Genomic DNA, 15,366 nt, shown 5'->3' on the forward strand with positions numbered 1-15,366 from the left:
CACATTCAAAGTTAACCCTTCTCTTTACAAATCTTTCTAAAGTCTTACAATCCACATTAAGATATCCTCTTATGTTGGTAATCAATCTTTTGTCAGATGTTGATTTGTTAACTAAAGTTGTTGTTATTGCTCATTGTGCTACATTCTTATCTTTAGACCGACTTCTCTTTCTGATAACATCAAAGGCACTAGCAATAGTGGATACAACTTTTTTTAAAGACTCATTTTTATTCTTAGGTTTTGCACACATTCCCAACCTTCTCATTACTTTTCGCATTTTAGACATTTTAATCAGTTTCAACATTAGCTGACATTGAAACTCAAATTTCTTATTATAAAAAAAATGCCTATACAATCTATTAGGATGTGTCCTAATTTGTCTCCATGAAACCAATCCCTCAAGATTATCTAACACATCATTAGGAATATGAAAATTATGTTTAGACACTTTACTATCATCCTGACATGTTTGTTCAGTAGTTGGTGTTTCTATGTCTACATTCATGCAATTTTTATTTTCACTATTATTTGGGATTTGAATATCATTTTCAAATTTTCTTGCTATTTCTTTCGGGGTAGGCATTTCAATTGGAGTGTTTTGTGCATGATTGTTTGACAATTGCTTCTCATGAAGAAAATCTAAATCGTTTAAATCGTAACCTGCTTCTAAAAAATCACCAATTTCATCACAAGAGACAATTTGAGGGTTTGGAGACACACCTGTATTGAATGCATGATTAGAATGCACACCTGAATTTTCTTGTATTGGGTTCTCTTCTTTGACCTCTTCATCCATCGTGGTATCCTCAATGTCTTTCTCCTTTGAAACAGTGTTCAAGTCTCTAATTCTTTGTCTTCTCTCTTGTTGACGTTGTGCTTCATTCTCTTTATTTGCTGAAATCTCCTCATCTGTCAGAACTCTTTCTTTCTTCTTTCTTAGTTGTTTTGATCCCATGTTTGCACCAATTTTGAATTTGAATCAATAGCTTGAAAATTGTATAAGAGGACAAGAAAATAGAATAAGCATGACAAAATTCGGTATTGCAAATTGAAACTGTTGTTCAATCATTTTAATCATTGAAATTGGGTTGCTGTGGTAGCTTTTGGGGCCCAACGGGTACATTAGAAATGGTTACCCAATTGCTTAAAAATCAGGCACTTGATTCTTTAAAAATTGGGTACCCGATTTTCAAAAAGTTGGGTACAATGGTTCAAAGCAACCGGATACTCGATTTTTGAATTACAAATCGGGTGCCCGATTCTTGAGACATGAGCGAGAATTTGCTATGGCTCCCGACTTATAGGTATTACTATTCTGATTTAAAAAATGTAAATTTTATAGTGTTATTAGTTTATTTTCTATTTTTTCATTATTTATTAATCAGAACTATCTCCTAAATGTTAAAATGTGACATTCACTAAAACTTTAATAAGTTTTGTAGTTTATAATTTTTCTTAAATTAATTTATATGTCATCAATCTACATACAATTTTTTTTATGTTTAAAACTTTTTTTTTGAAAAAAGTGAGATTTTGATCAAATTATGTGGTCCGTACACGAGAGATTTTAAAATTTACCTTTATAGCCAATTAATAATTAATGATAATAAAATTATTCAATAAAAAATTAAGAAAAAATATTTTCATCAATCTTAGGTGTATTAGGTAACTCCCTTTAAAAGGATTTGCAAAAATTCATTTGATTGTCTCAAATTATGGTGTCCGTACACGAGCATGGTATGGTCTTGAAACAGGCATTTTGAAAAAGTGGTTTTTAAAGATCCATACCAAGAAAAAATCTATCATATGGGTGCACAAATAAATTACATATTCAAAAACTAGATTTCGAACACTAAAATTTTTATTCCTGGATTTTTTTAATATTCAATTTCTAAATACATCAAATTTTGATATCAATTGACAAAAAAATTCAAAAACAGGAAAAACACTTCCACTTTTTGGCCAAAAGTGAGACCCAACTTCTTGCAGTGACCCATCAAGTAAATTGAAAAATCATTTATATAAAATAGGATTAAAAAATAGATAAATTCACACATAAGATAGTATAAAAATCTATTTAGATAAAATAAATTAAAAGATTATTCATATAAATTAACTTGAATTTTTTTTTGTATATATATATATATATATATATATATATATATATATATTACATTGAATATAAAATTGGGAAATGTTCCCCATGGGAGTCAAGGAAGGGGAGATTGATTTAATAAAAAGAATTACATAAAATAATGTAAATTTAAAATTTGATAATTGTACTATGTATTACAATTTATATATTTTTAATTAATTTAATATTATTACTTTATCCATATGAGACTAGAAGTTTCTAAAACTCACTAACTTTGTACCTTTAATAATGCATTTATGAGTCAAGATGAAATTTATTAATTAAAATATTAGAAAATAATTTTTCTCCTTACTAAAATAGAGAGAACTAATCATAAGATAAATAAATGTTATTATTTCAAAAATTTAAAAATATCAAAATTAAATAACCATAGTACACATAATAAACTCTAAAAATAATTGAACTTGATTGGTCAATTGATAATATTTATGTTTGCATATAATGGATGCAATAGTATCCTGCTTTGGCAAGTATTAATAATATGTGAACTTAAATTGATTTTCATTAAAATGTATTGTTATCAAAACTTTGATTATTTTTTTTATTGGTTTAAAAAAAATTAATTCATCATTCTTTCTTTTATTAATTTAAAACAATAAAAAAATTCATCATGCTTTGTTGCATAAACTTTGACAAAGCTATTTTTATGGGTTCTACCAATGGAATGTACTTATGTTTAGGTTAGTTGTTCTTTTAAGGATCACTTTTGTAACACAATGACATGATTTTGAATTATTAAGATATTTTATTATTTTGTGATGAGGATATAATTGGTATGTAAAGTTTTTGAATGTGCTTGTTATTTGACTAGATGTCATGATGTATTTTATGATTCAATTTGAGATTTATGTTATTAGATTAATTTTGATGAGATTCATGAGAAGTTGGAATTTGGAAACCAATGCCATTTTTCAGGTTGCCTGTTAAGGAACTCAACTCTATTATTATTCTTTTGTGGAATGGAACACAATTGTGGTTTGTGACTTAGGAGAGGTTTTCTAGGTGCATTTGTATGGGAGTGGCTTACAATAGGGTTTCGAGACCCAAAGTGGCCAGTGCCAAGGTAACCTCTTGTAAGTGGTGTAATAAGTGATAGTCTAGTAATTAATATTTGGGAAACACATTAAAAGATAAATAGAGATATTATCTCGTCCATGCCTTGAGTGCTTGTATAGACTAAGGATGAGAGTGATATGATACCTAGTGAGAGGTATGACTATTTTTCTTATTTTTATGAGAGGGTATTCAATTTTGAAACATATCACATTGAGTGTCTAGGGTTTAGAGTGACCAGTCTAGGGTAACTAAATGCTTGAGGGTAGTCCACGGTAACTCAAGTAGTTTGAAAAGGTGATGACACTCCCTAGTATGTAGCTTGAGTCTCCTTCGTTGTTTTTATATTTTCCTCTAGTGGGGTACTTGTTGGATGTAACTAATGATGGTGTGTATTATTGTCGGTTGTTATTGTTGGTGATTTACTTTCATTGAGGATAGTTGTTATCTATTAGCTATTGTGATTTTGACATTTTGCACTTGGTATTAAAAATTGTTATTGTTTCAATGTGCATCTCTTTGATTTTGATACTTGGTTTATACTTGGTGTCTGGGTGTTGAATTTAGTACGTGGTGTATGATTTGGTTGAGCATCTTGTTTGACTTTGATTATCTTTTTTTATCAGTAGTTTGTGTACCCTTGAGGTAGAATTGACTTAAATTAGGTAGGGATAACTTTAAGAAACCCCACTTTAGAAAAAAGTATAAAATTTTGGTGAATTGAACATTAGTTCAGGGGGAAAAAAATCAATTTCTATTGGCAAATTTTTATTTTTAAGTAGAAATGTTTTTAATTTTATTGGCAATTATTTTTCAATCTTATGAAAATTCTATAAAATCCTGACAAATCTTTCATTATTGATAAAAATTGTGGGAAAAGGTACACAAATAATGATTTTATTATTATTATTATATGGAACTCAATTATAAAACTTTAAGGTAAAATTTAGTCCACTTTTATCATTATAGTTTCCCTTCAAATTATTGAATGATGGTTTGGGGGAAGCACCTCTCTTATTTTTAACCATTGAATGATCTTAGAACAATGGCTTAAATCCTATTTCAAGTCAAACTTTTAAAAGGATACCAAGTTTTAAAGAAAGTTCCCAAAGTAAAGACGTGTCCCCAATCAAATCTATTTCACAGAAAAGTGAGCAAGGATAAAAAGTTTCATGAAAAGTCTTCAGAATAGAGACACATGTGAAATCTATATACTTAATCTATAGTGTAACTTAAATGTTTAACAAATATTGGTGAATATTACCATCAATTAAGACAAGCATTGCAAATTATAGGCAAATATATTTAAATTGCTACATACAAAAATTAGATTCCATTGGCAAAGTCATCACTAAAATATAAATAATTTTCTATTATTATTAGTGATTAGCCTAAGCATGGGATATAATTTTGCTAAAGTGTTGGCAATATGGACAACCCAAAAGTGCAAAAAAAAAGCCAAATCTAGGGTCCCCAATGAGTGAGATTAGCCAATTGGTGAATATTAGCCACTAAGGTTATCCTTGAAATTACGATTGATTTACATTTTTTTAATTTGTGTGTGGGTCATTGATTATGTTCGTTACAAGGTGGGATTGTAAGCATGATTATGTGACCATGCATATGGGAGGTAGTAGCTTCTTACCATTGGGTTCCCCCATAGGTTGACAATTATCATATGTTTGTGATGCACTTGTAACTTTAACCATTTTTTTCTTGTCAAACCTGCATTTTAAATATGCATTTTAAATGGTATATTAAAGGAAGAAGTATACAATGAACAACATGAAGGATTTGTAGATTCAAACAAGAAGAACATGGTATGTACACTGAACAGAGCCCTTTATGGATTGAAGCAAGCCCCCAAGAGCATGGTATGAAAGATTACATAACTATTTGGTGAAGATTGGTTTTGAAAGGACAAACAATAACAATAACCTATATTTGAGGAATGGTAAGAACAATGAAGTAATGTTATTTGAAATATTTGTTGATGATATCATATTTGGAGGAAGACAAGCATTATACAAATCACTTGCTGATGAAATGAAGAAGGAATTTGAAATATCTATGTTTGGTGAAATTAAATTCTTTCTTGGATTACAAGTATGTCCAATGAAGTTTGGTATTTTCATTAGACAATCCAAGTATATCAAAGAGATATTAAAGAATTTTGGTATGAAAGATTCTAGGTGAGTAAGTACACCTATGTCTACAAGAAATAAGCTATTTAAGACTGATGATTCTAATAATGTGAACCATACCTTATGTAGATCCATAAACTACAGTATGTTGTTCACAGTAGACTAGATATTTTCTTAGCAGTTGGAATGGTTGCTAGATTTTTAGAAAATCCTAAAGAAAATCACACGATAGAAGTGAAAAGGATCATTAGATATCTGAAAGGTAAAAAAGACTATGGATTATATTACAAACAAAGAGATTACTGTTTTCATAAAAGTTTCAACCCTTGTCCAAAGTTTTTACCTAAGGACAACCTTGTGAAACATGGAAAGAACCTCCAAGATGCGAGACTTGAACTGTGAGGTTGAGTCTCTAGAGAAGGATGACTTCCTTTACTATTAGGGTGCATCTAACTACACTTGAAGAGGAAAAGGGAGAAGGAATGCATGAAAGTGAATCTACCTACTCTAACCTAAGGGGTGATGCACTAAAATAGAGTGTTTGAACCAATATTTGCCCATACATGCACACTTGAACTAAGATGACATCAAAAATATATAGATCCAGACATTGTTTTAATCTAACAATCACATGTAGATTAGAAAACCCAAATAAATGACAGAAGGAAGAAGATAATTCACTTATATATCATTCATAGGCCAAAAGGAGATACAATCATGCAAGATTACATATATCCACAATACACTAATGAGAGGAAAATAGGTCTTTCACAATACATAAATGGTTGAAGGAGATAAGGAAGAATGCTATATAGTTCAAAGGAAAAGGAGATTTACAATAGCATGCCAAAGAAATGCTAGAGAAACAGAGAGGGTCCGATCTTTATTTTTTTACAAAAACTACCTTTATAGATCGGCATAACTGAGATATTTTCTATCCTAAACCAAACTCAACCACTACCACTTAAGATTGAAATGAACAATCATAGACATTTGGAGAAAATATAATCTTGGTATAGATTTAGATGCAAGAAAATCCAATATTTTGCCAAAAAAATATAGCCCTAAAAAGATAGAAAGAATACCATTTAATCATTCTAACCAAGTAGATGGATAAAACTAGAGGTGGTAGAGTGTTTCCTTTTTTTTCTAGGCATGATATTCATTTGAGAGTGGTTGGAATTGATCATGAAGATCAGATCATGCAAGAAACCATCTCTCCCTTCATTTCTGACTTATGAATCAAGCAAGTTAGTAGGTCAACCCAGTCAAGCAACCGGAAACCTCTACATGGATCAACCATATTATTTCCTTTTTCCATCTTGTGGGAACTTCACATGTTTGACTTCCATATCACCTTGACTATGCCAAATTTTAAAACTTGACCACGACGACTTACAATATTGTCAATTCTAACCATGATGTTAACCTAACTACGCCTGTCAAATTGGGCCTGCTAGGACACATGGAAATACCATGCTATGTTTCTATGACTAAAGATGACTAAAGGTAGATCATTTTCCCATAGTGAAATTGTGAGAGACGTTGATCTTCTTCCATCCGATGGCCTCTATGGTACACCCAACCTATCAGTGCACTGACCAATAGAAACATGACCCTTTGCCAACCTATCTATCACTAACCCACCATACCGCAACCCACAAAAGGAAAGGACCAACCTGCCACGTGTCAACCCATTGCTTTGTCACTATAAATAAAGATCAAGCAACTCTCCAAAGTGAAAAAGTGACCACCTTTGATTTTTTTGCATTAGATGACAAAACATAAACTAGCCTACCTCCTTGCAGAGTCAACATCTTGACCAATGAAATGAAACAACATTTCTCCAATGTCTTGACATGTCTACATTGTGATTCTAACTAGTCACCTTTTGTGGCTTGCCAAGGGAAAGAGGACCCACAATCCATGTGGCAAGTTGTCACTATGTTGCATGAAATAACTCCCTTGCAACTCTACATAGTGACAAAGCAATGACTGTAGATCATCCTTGATGTGATAGTGAGTAAAATGTGCTTAAGGAACTGACCCATACAAGGAAAGGATCCACCTTGCATAGTCATTACCTAAGCCAATAAGAAATCAACAAAATGCCAACTTATTTTGATAACTTCCCAATAGCTTTGACATGAAAGGGGCCACCAAAAATCAAAGTCAATCTGTCACTATGTTGCATGAAATAACTCCCTCACATCTCTACATAGTGACATAATGACATCCGTAGACCATCTAAAGATCTGACGATGGGGAATTTTTGGGCCCAAGGAAATATTAAAGTACGCGATCACTTAGGAATAAGGAAATACATTAAAGTTTTATTTCGTTCATTTTTTGTATTTTGATTGAATATATAATAAAAAGTAGGAATTGACTGTTGGGTGGACCTATCATTTGAATTCAAATATTTGGCAGGGAGGCAAATATGGTTAACAATTACTATAGAGATAGAGATACTGCAAAGAGGAAAAGAAAGATTGTTGTCAAAGAGGGAAAAAAAAATTATTGTCAAAGAGAGAGATTTTGAGATTTTGAAAGATTGTCAAAGAGGGAGAATTGTTTCAGAGAGAGAAATTCAGAAAAGAGAATTAGAGTGAAATCTTTTGGATTGTATGGTAACAAGTGGTATTGATACATATTGAGATGTTTCCATCAATTCCAAAGAGGGGGATATTGTTGAAAACTTATAATTGGAAATTTTTTTATTTTGTCATTGATATCAAATCTATTGATAAGACATATTGCTATGTAATCTAAATGTCATATCTATTTGATTGATGAAGAGGATTTGAGAAGTTTCTCATACCAATAGCACCTAGAGGAAAGGTTGAGTTATGAAAAGGGAGTTATAATAAACATTTGATTAGATAGACTTTGATAAAGAAAAGTAATTGTTTATGTCAAGAAAGCTAAGCCAAGCCAAGAAATAGAATAAAATGCTAAGGGGTGCCAAGTAATGCTAGTGTCAACCGAGAGCTACAATTAGTGTCAAGAAAATCTAGTGTTGACCAAGCATTAGCATTGATCGAGCTAGATAGTTGATGCTGAGCTAGAAAGCTTTACAACAATCAAGTAAATCAGTGATGATGGTGTGTCAGCATTTAGAGATTGCCAAGTGATAGTATGAGAATGAATTCAAGGAAATCATGAGATCAAGCTGACACAATTGATTTCATGGGAGATGTAAACCATGTTAAAGATAAGATTGATGAGTTAGATTATTAAACTCAAGGCAAGGATTAGGTAAAGACCTTATAGACAGATTCTAGAAGAAGATCAAGAAGATGGAAAGATACAATGAATCTAGTTGAACTTGATCGTAAACCCTAAGATCTACAATGGTGGTAAAAAATGGCAAAGCAAAAATTGCCTATTTAAAGAGATAAATAGCTAAAAAAATGGTGGTGTGTGTGTATGTGCAAGTGTGTATATGAAGAGAAACATACAAAGCAAGGTGGATCAAAAACACATAAGTGTGACTGAACGCCAAGCTAAAGGAGAAAGCTTGTAGAGATGATGTTGATAAGTAAATCTAAGCAGGAGGCTTAAGTGTTGTTGAAAAGAGTGGTCTAATTGCTTGAAGAGTTTCCAAGAAAATCAAGATCAGAGATGACAATGGAAGGCTTATTAGTGAGTCAGCACAAGAACCAAAAATAGATTTGAACCTACAAAAGTGGGTTGTAATCACATAGATCAAAACCTACTATTTTCTTTCTAGTCATTATAAATAGTTTGTATTGAAATCCTTTTAATAGAGGTTGACCTAATAGTCATTTGGAAGACTTAACAGTATGTATAAATCCTTTAACTAGGTAACATTCTAAATAGAATGATCAAAGTCCTCTAACAAGGCCACTCCTAATAGGGTGATTGAATCCTTTAACAAGGCCATATTTAATAGCGTGTTTTGTAACCTTTAACAATGTTAGTTCCTAATAGAGCTCACTTCGAAAAAGTGAAAAATAGTGATTTTTCCCAAATTGAGTTTCCACGTAAAAATCATCATGTCAAATTTGTGATGGATGCTTTATATGTTTTACATTTGATAATGTTTTTACTATGCAAAGCAAGTTATGTTTAAGACAATATTTTCAGTAGAGAACAAGCAATAACATGATTAATAGAACAATAAGTGTTTTTTTAATTGTTCAAATGGTACATAAGGACCTTGATTAACTGATTCATGCCCCTTGTCCCCCCTCCAAGTTATTCTAAACATTTCTAACAGTATTGTATGCAATTAGTTAAAAATAGTTAAACTTGCAACAAGATTAAACAACACGACTTATCAATTGAATATATAAACAAAAATATTGGAAACAATAGAATTATGAAAATAATACTCGGATTCATAACACTTGGTGTTTAAAACATTATTTTGTGACTGTATATTTCATTTTTAGTATGTTAGTACCAATAGCCAGCTTCCAGGATTAAGCCTACGTCTAGGGGAGAAGATGTAGTGCTTACCCCTAGTTTATTTTTTGTTATATTATTGAATTCTTTTAGGCAAATTTTTATGGTTATGTGTTATGATTTAGTGGTACTTAGTTACCTAATTTGGTTGATACTATTTACATGTTTGGATTATATATTTGATGAAATACTTTATACTCATATATTTAAGTGTCATGGTTATTCTTTTGATGATGAATACTTCTATAGTGATTTTAGTTACTTTCATATTTATATATATATGGCTTTATGGTTACTTACCCCATACTTGTATGTGTGTGGTGTACATGTATGTTAAATTACTTTATGTTTGACATTTTTGATGTGGTTGAGGGAGGGTAGTCGCCTGCTAGTTGGGATGCACACAACGTACCACTCCATGCCATTGCCTATTTAGTTTAAATTTATATTCATATATACATATTTAGTTTTTATGCAGATTGTAGGTACCAGGCATCAACTTTCCTGAATTTCCAAGACGAGCATACCCTATCATAGTATCTCAATGGTAAAAAGGGGAGATAGTTTTCAAGTCCAAATCCTAACCCTAAGCTAATTGTCCTAGAATATATGACAAGTGTGTAAGTTATGTAGCCTTTGAGTTTGACTTCGTATCTTGTCTTTTAGATGGGTTTTCTTATTTAGTTTGTGGGTTTGTTATGATTTTTAGTTAAAATTAAATCAAATAAAGATATTATTAAATGATTTATTTTAATAAAAAATTTATAAAGAAAATTCAAATTTTAATTGTATTTGATTAATTGAGAAATTAATTAAATAAAGGAAATAAACTTAAAGATTTAACTAAAAGTCCAAATTTGGCATAAATATATTTATTTAATTTAATTATAATTAATTTAGAAGTTTTATTTTCAAAACGAACTCTAAATATTATTATTAGTTAAATTAATAAATATATTTACTTATTAAGTCTTATTATTTAATAAAAATAAAGTGGGAATAATTTGAATATACTTTATTCTAATAAAAAAAATTTAAAATATGCATAAAGAATTAAATTAATTAAAATAATAAAAAGAAATGCTTTTGTATGTTGGTAAGATCGAAACCCTAATTGGAAAAAATTCCTTATTAGGAGATTAGAGCTCATTTCTCCACACACAGGTTTTAGGGAGCAAAGTTTATAATTTGAGCAAAAGAATTGTTGAAAGTTTTAGAAGGTTTGGATTTGCATGCATTCACAGGTTGTCTCAAATTTTAGTTGTTGTTTTGAGGTAGGGTTTGAAAACTCATTGTACAATCTTATTGAAAGATCTATCTACTTCATGTCTTTGTGGTCGCTTGCATAATGCTTATTAATTTATTGTAGTAATCTTTGGATAAATAATTATGTTGTAGATTTTGAAAAAGGAAAACTTATTAATCAAGAAAACGTGACTGAGAAAAACTATTGATTTTTTTTGAAAATTATTGTGGACTATATTCTTTTAAAACCCTTTCTAATTAGATTATAGAAAATGGGAAGAAAACAACAAATTGAATGACTAGGATTTGAACTTTAAATGTGTAATGTGATTATCATGAGTTTTATAAATAAAGATAAATATTTTTCTTATATCTTAAATAATTTAATTGAAAAATTTATTGGAAAAGTAAAAGATTAATTGAGAGAAAAGCATGTTGTAGCTAAACTTATACATGCATGTGAAAACCAATATACTAAATATACAAAACTAAGTATATTATGGTTGCATGATTTGAGAGATCAAATGCATGCAAAAATACTAATTGTATATTTATTTTTATTTTATATAAATATAATATAGTTTTTTGATTTATTTATTTATAAAAAATAGAAAATAACCTTTTTTAATGATTATTTATTAATTTCAAAAATTCAAATTTATGATATATTTAAAAAAATAAAACACAAAAAAAACTATTTTTTGAATTTTTTTATTAAATCCCTTTTAAATATCAATTAAAAAAATATTTTTAAAATAATAATAATAATTTATTAATTTCAAAAGTTAAATTAATACTACTCATTTAGTTATAAAGTGGATGTTGGTATTAAAGAATCTTTAAGTTTAGTTAAACTATTAGTTACATATAAATGATTTTATATTTATGAATTCAAGTGGGAAGTTAATAAATAAATAATTGTAATTTAATTATATTTTAAAAAAAGTTGTAGTGAAGTTCATTAAATAATCATCTAGTTATGAATATTTAATATTATGAGAGAAATTGTAGATAACTTAATTATAATTATAATTTCAAGTTTGAGTTATCTTATGTTGCATTATGAATTAAAGGAAACACAAATATTAATATTAAACTTAAATATAAGTTAAATTAATATTTTAGAAATGAAATTGATATTAAGATTTAATCTAATAATATACATTTATTTTATTAATTAAATCATTCATGATTAATATTATTTAAATTAATAACATGATAATACTGCATGGTTGATAACCTTTATCCAACTGTGAAACAATTATGAAATGAAAACTTGAATTTGACACAAATCAATTTTCATAGAATTATACTAAAAAAAGGACTAAATAACTACACTTGTTTTAAATGCATGTCAATATGTCATGTTTTATTTTGTGGCGGGTTTGGGGGAAACCTAATAGTTTGACTAGATATGCATGTTTACTAGAGGCTTTGGGAGTGGTTGTTTTTATGATGCTTTTATGTGATGGTGTTTTTTCATGATTATTTTATTCCCAACCAATGTGCTATATTCATGTGTTTGTGTGCCATGATCAAGTGCTCTTTTTGTAAGGTCATGTACATTGTGATTTTCTTTGTGTAACCTATGAGGTATTCAATATTCAATTATTTATTGGTGCTTTCCAGCTGCTTGTAAATGACTAAGGTGAATATTGTGATTTATATATTGGTGCTTTTTAATTGCTTGTATAGTATTGAGGTGAATCTTGTGATTTTATGAGCTTAGGGTAGGTTATCTATGTGTATGCTAGGAAGTGGCTTGCAATGGAGGCCAAAGCCCTAAAGAGGCTACCTAAGTAACCCATTGTAAGTTGTAATAATAAGTAATGACATTTCATTAATGGGGTTAAAATTAATTAATAAGAGTCAGTGTTTTACCTCACCCATGCCTCAAGTGCTAGTACAAGCTAGGACGAGAGTAGAGAGGATTCTTGGTTATGACCTTGCCTCATTAGTATGCCTTGTCTGTAAGAAATGATATTGATGCCACATAGAGTCACTAGGGAGCCATAGACTAAAAAGGTTTCCAAGGTAACCTTAGAGTGGCTCATGTAATGACACTTCCCACATGCATATTAGGTTTCCTACGTGTTTTTTTTGCCCCTAGGATTAGATGTTACTTGTGTGTTTGGTACCTTTGAGATAGATTACCATCAAGATTCTTTGACCTAGATTCTTGTTTGACTTTTAGATTGTTATCCATTTGGGACTTGAGATTATCTCCTTAGCATGGTGGGAGTGGGCCATTTAGGCCTCATGAGGTCGGATGGTAGTGTTTCTTATACGATTCAGATCTGACAGCTGGATGTACTTGTGCATTTGTTCCATTCTTCTAGTTTTGTGGTTTTGTTCTATGGTTATATGTTTATTTACTATACTTCGATCTTGAGATCCTTTGAGATGTTGTATCTTATCTTGATATATATTCTTTTAGCATTTCATACCTTGTGACTTGTATAGAGGATGATTATGCATGTTGGATTATGCTAAGTGACATCTTATGTATTTGTATATTATTTCATTTGATTTTGTACTTATGGTTATCCTATGATGTGAAATTTGTTATGTATTAGATTTGATCTTATTAAAACTTATGTATGTGATTCAACATCATGGAACCCTTGAGAGATGTAACTGTTATTGTATTGCATATGTATGTTTGTGAGTTATTACTTCCACTATACTATCTCTTGTTGTTTAATCTTTAAAAAAAATGTTTAGCAAACTTAGTGACATAATAGGTTAATTTATTTTGGCAGGGTGTTGCATACTCGAATAATTTTCCTCTAGCTAGGATGAGTATCTTTCATGTCAGAAAAGATTCTAAGGGCTTCTTGGGAGGGTGAAAACACACTCTTGTACAATATAAACTTGCTTAGATGTTTGTGAGTAACAGGTGTGTGAAGCTCCTACATGTAAGACCTTCAAGCTTAGATTATAATGATATATTTTTTTGTTATCAACTAGTCGTACATGGTAATGCCAATAGTGGCATGTTGTGATGGTTAAGTTGTTGCATTGTTATCCTTGCCATCAACGTTCAAATCTCATGGGGATGAGGTCCCCTGTTTGTGGCCTCACTGGTTCATAGCTCCAGGTCAAAGCGTTTACCCCTCTTTAAATAATTTTTAAAAAAAATAAAAAAATTGTAGTACATGGTAATGACAATTGTAACTTATGGTCACAGATGAATTTTGTATGGATCTCTATATTGTAAAATTTCACTAAGTTCTTTTGTCATACATTGATATTTTTTGACCAATTAGTCAAACTATTATTTTATTTGACGTTTAAGGTCATGTGATACATTGCTAGTGTATTAAAAAATGGGTTGACATTTTACTTGATTTTGGACTTATGTGTTCATCTAATCTCTTTGATAATTTTGTCAAACACTGTACTTTTATTTTCTACCTATAATAGAAATTATTTTTGTCTTTTCATTATGTGGGTTCGACATTTGAATTAGTTGACTATCTTCTTGGTCTTTTGTATATTGTTGATGTGATATTTATGTCAAATAAACAATATTCATGTTGTCTAATAGATATTGATCTCAAACATAAATCAACACATTTTTCCTTAGTTTAAGATAACCATGTTTAATTAGTTCCATGTACTTAGATATGGTAGAAAATATTCTCTCTATGTCATTTTAGAATTTGTCAAATTTTAGGATCATTTTTAGGCATTTTAATTTGGTGATTTGTTTATTGTTCTTGTGCATTTGACCTCTATCTTATAGTGCTCTCATTTCCTAGTCTCAATCTCAAAACAATACATCTACCCATAGTTCAATGCGTCCATCTTTAGGGACCATGATCATTTTCTACATTAAAAATACCCTTCCCTTCAACCCAAGTTTTAGGGTATTTCATTTGAACTTGTTCTGTCCCATTTTTAGTCTCCTTCACCATGACATGTTTTTGCATTCCTTGGGCATTTCTAGACTTTAGAGATTTTTTTTTATAATTAAGTGTTAAAATAATCATTTTCTTGAGGTTTAAAGATTTGAGTATAATTTTTTAGATTGATTCAAGTGATTCTTATTGCTAAATAGTCCATCTAAGCCTCATTTGATAAGTTTCTGAAAATAGAAATTTAGATTGGGTATGCTCTACTCTCATTCAAATAAAGAATCTTAGATAATAACACTATATAGTACCTCATACAATATATTTTAGTGAGATTATAACTATATAGATATATATTTGAATAAATATATACCATTCATGCGTTTCATACATTTTCTTGTCAAAACCAATAAATTTTTTTCAGGTTTAAATTGAAAACCATCAAACTATTTCTCCACAAACTATTCAAAAGTAATTTCAA

Source organism: Cupressus sempervirens, chromosome 5 (genome assembly GCF_028749045.1).
Source record: "Cupressus sempervirens isolate cs-2001-9-10 chromosome 5, ASM2874904v1, whole genome shotgun sequence".
Taxonomy (NCBI): domain Eukaryota; kingdom Viridiplantae; phylum Streptophyta; class Pinopsida; order Cupressales; family Cupressaceae; genus Cupressus; species Cupressus sempervirens.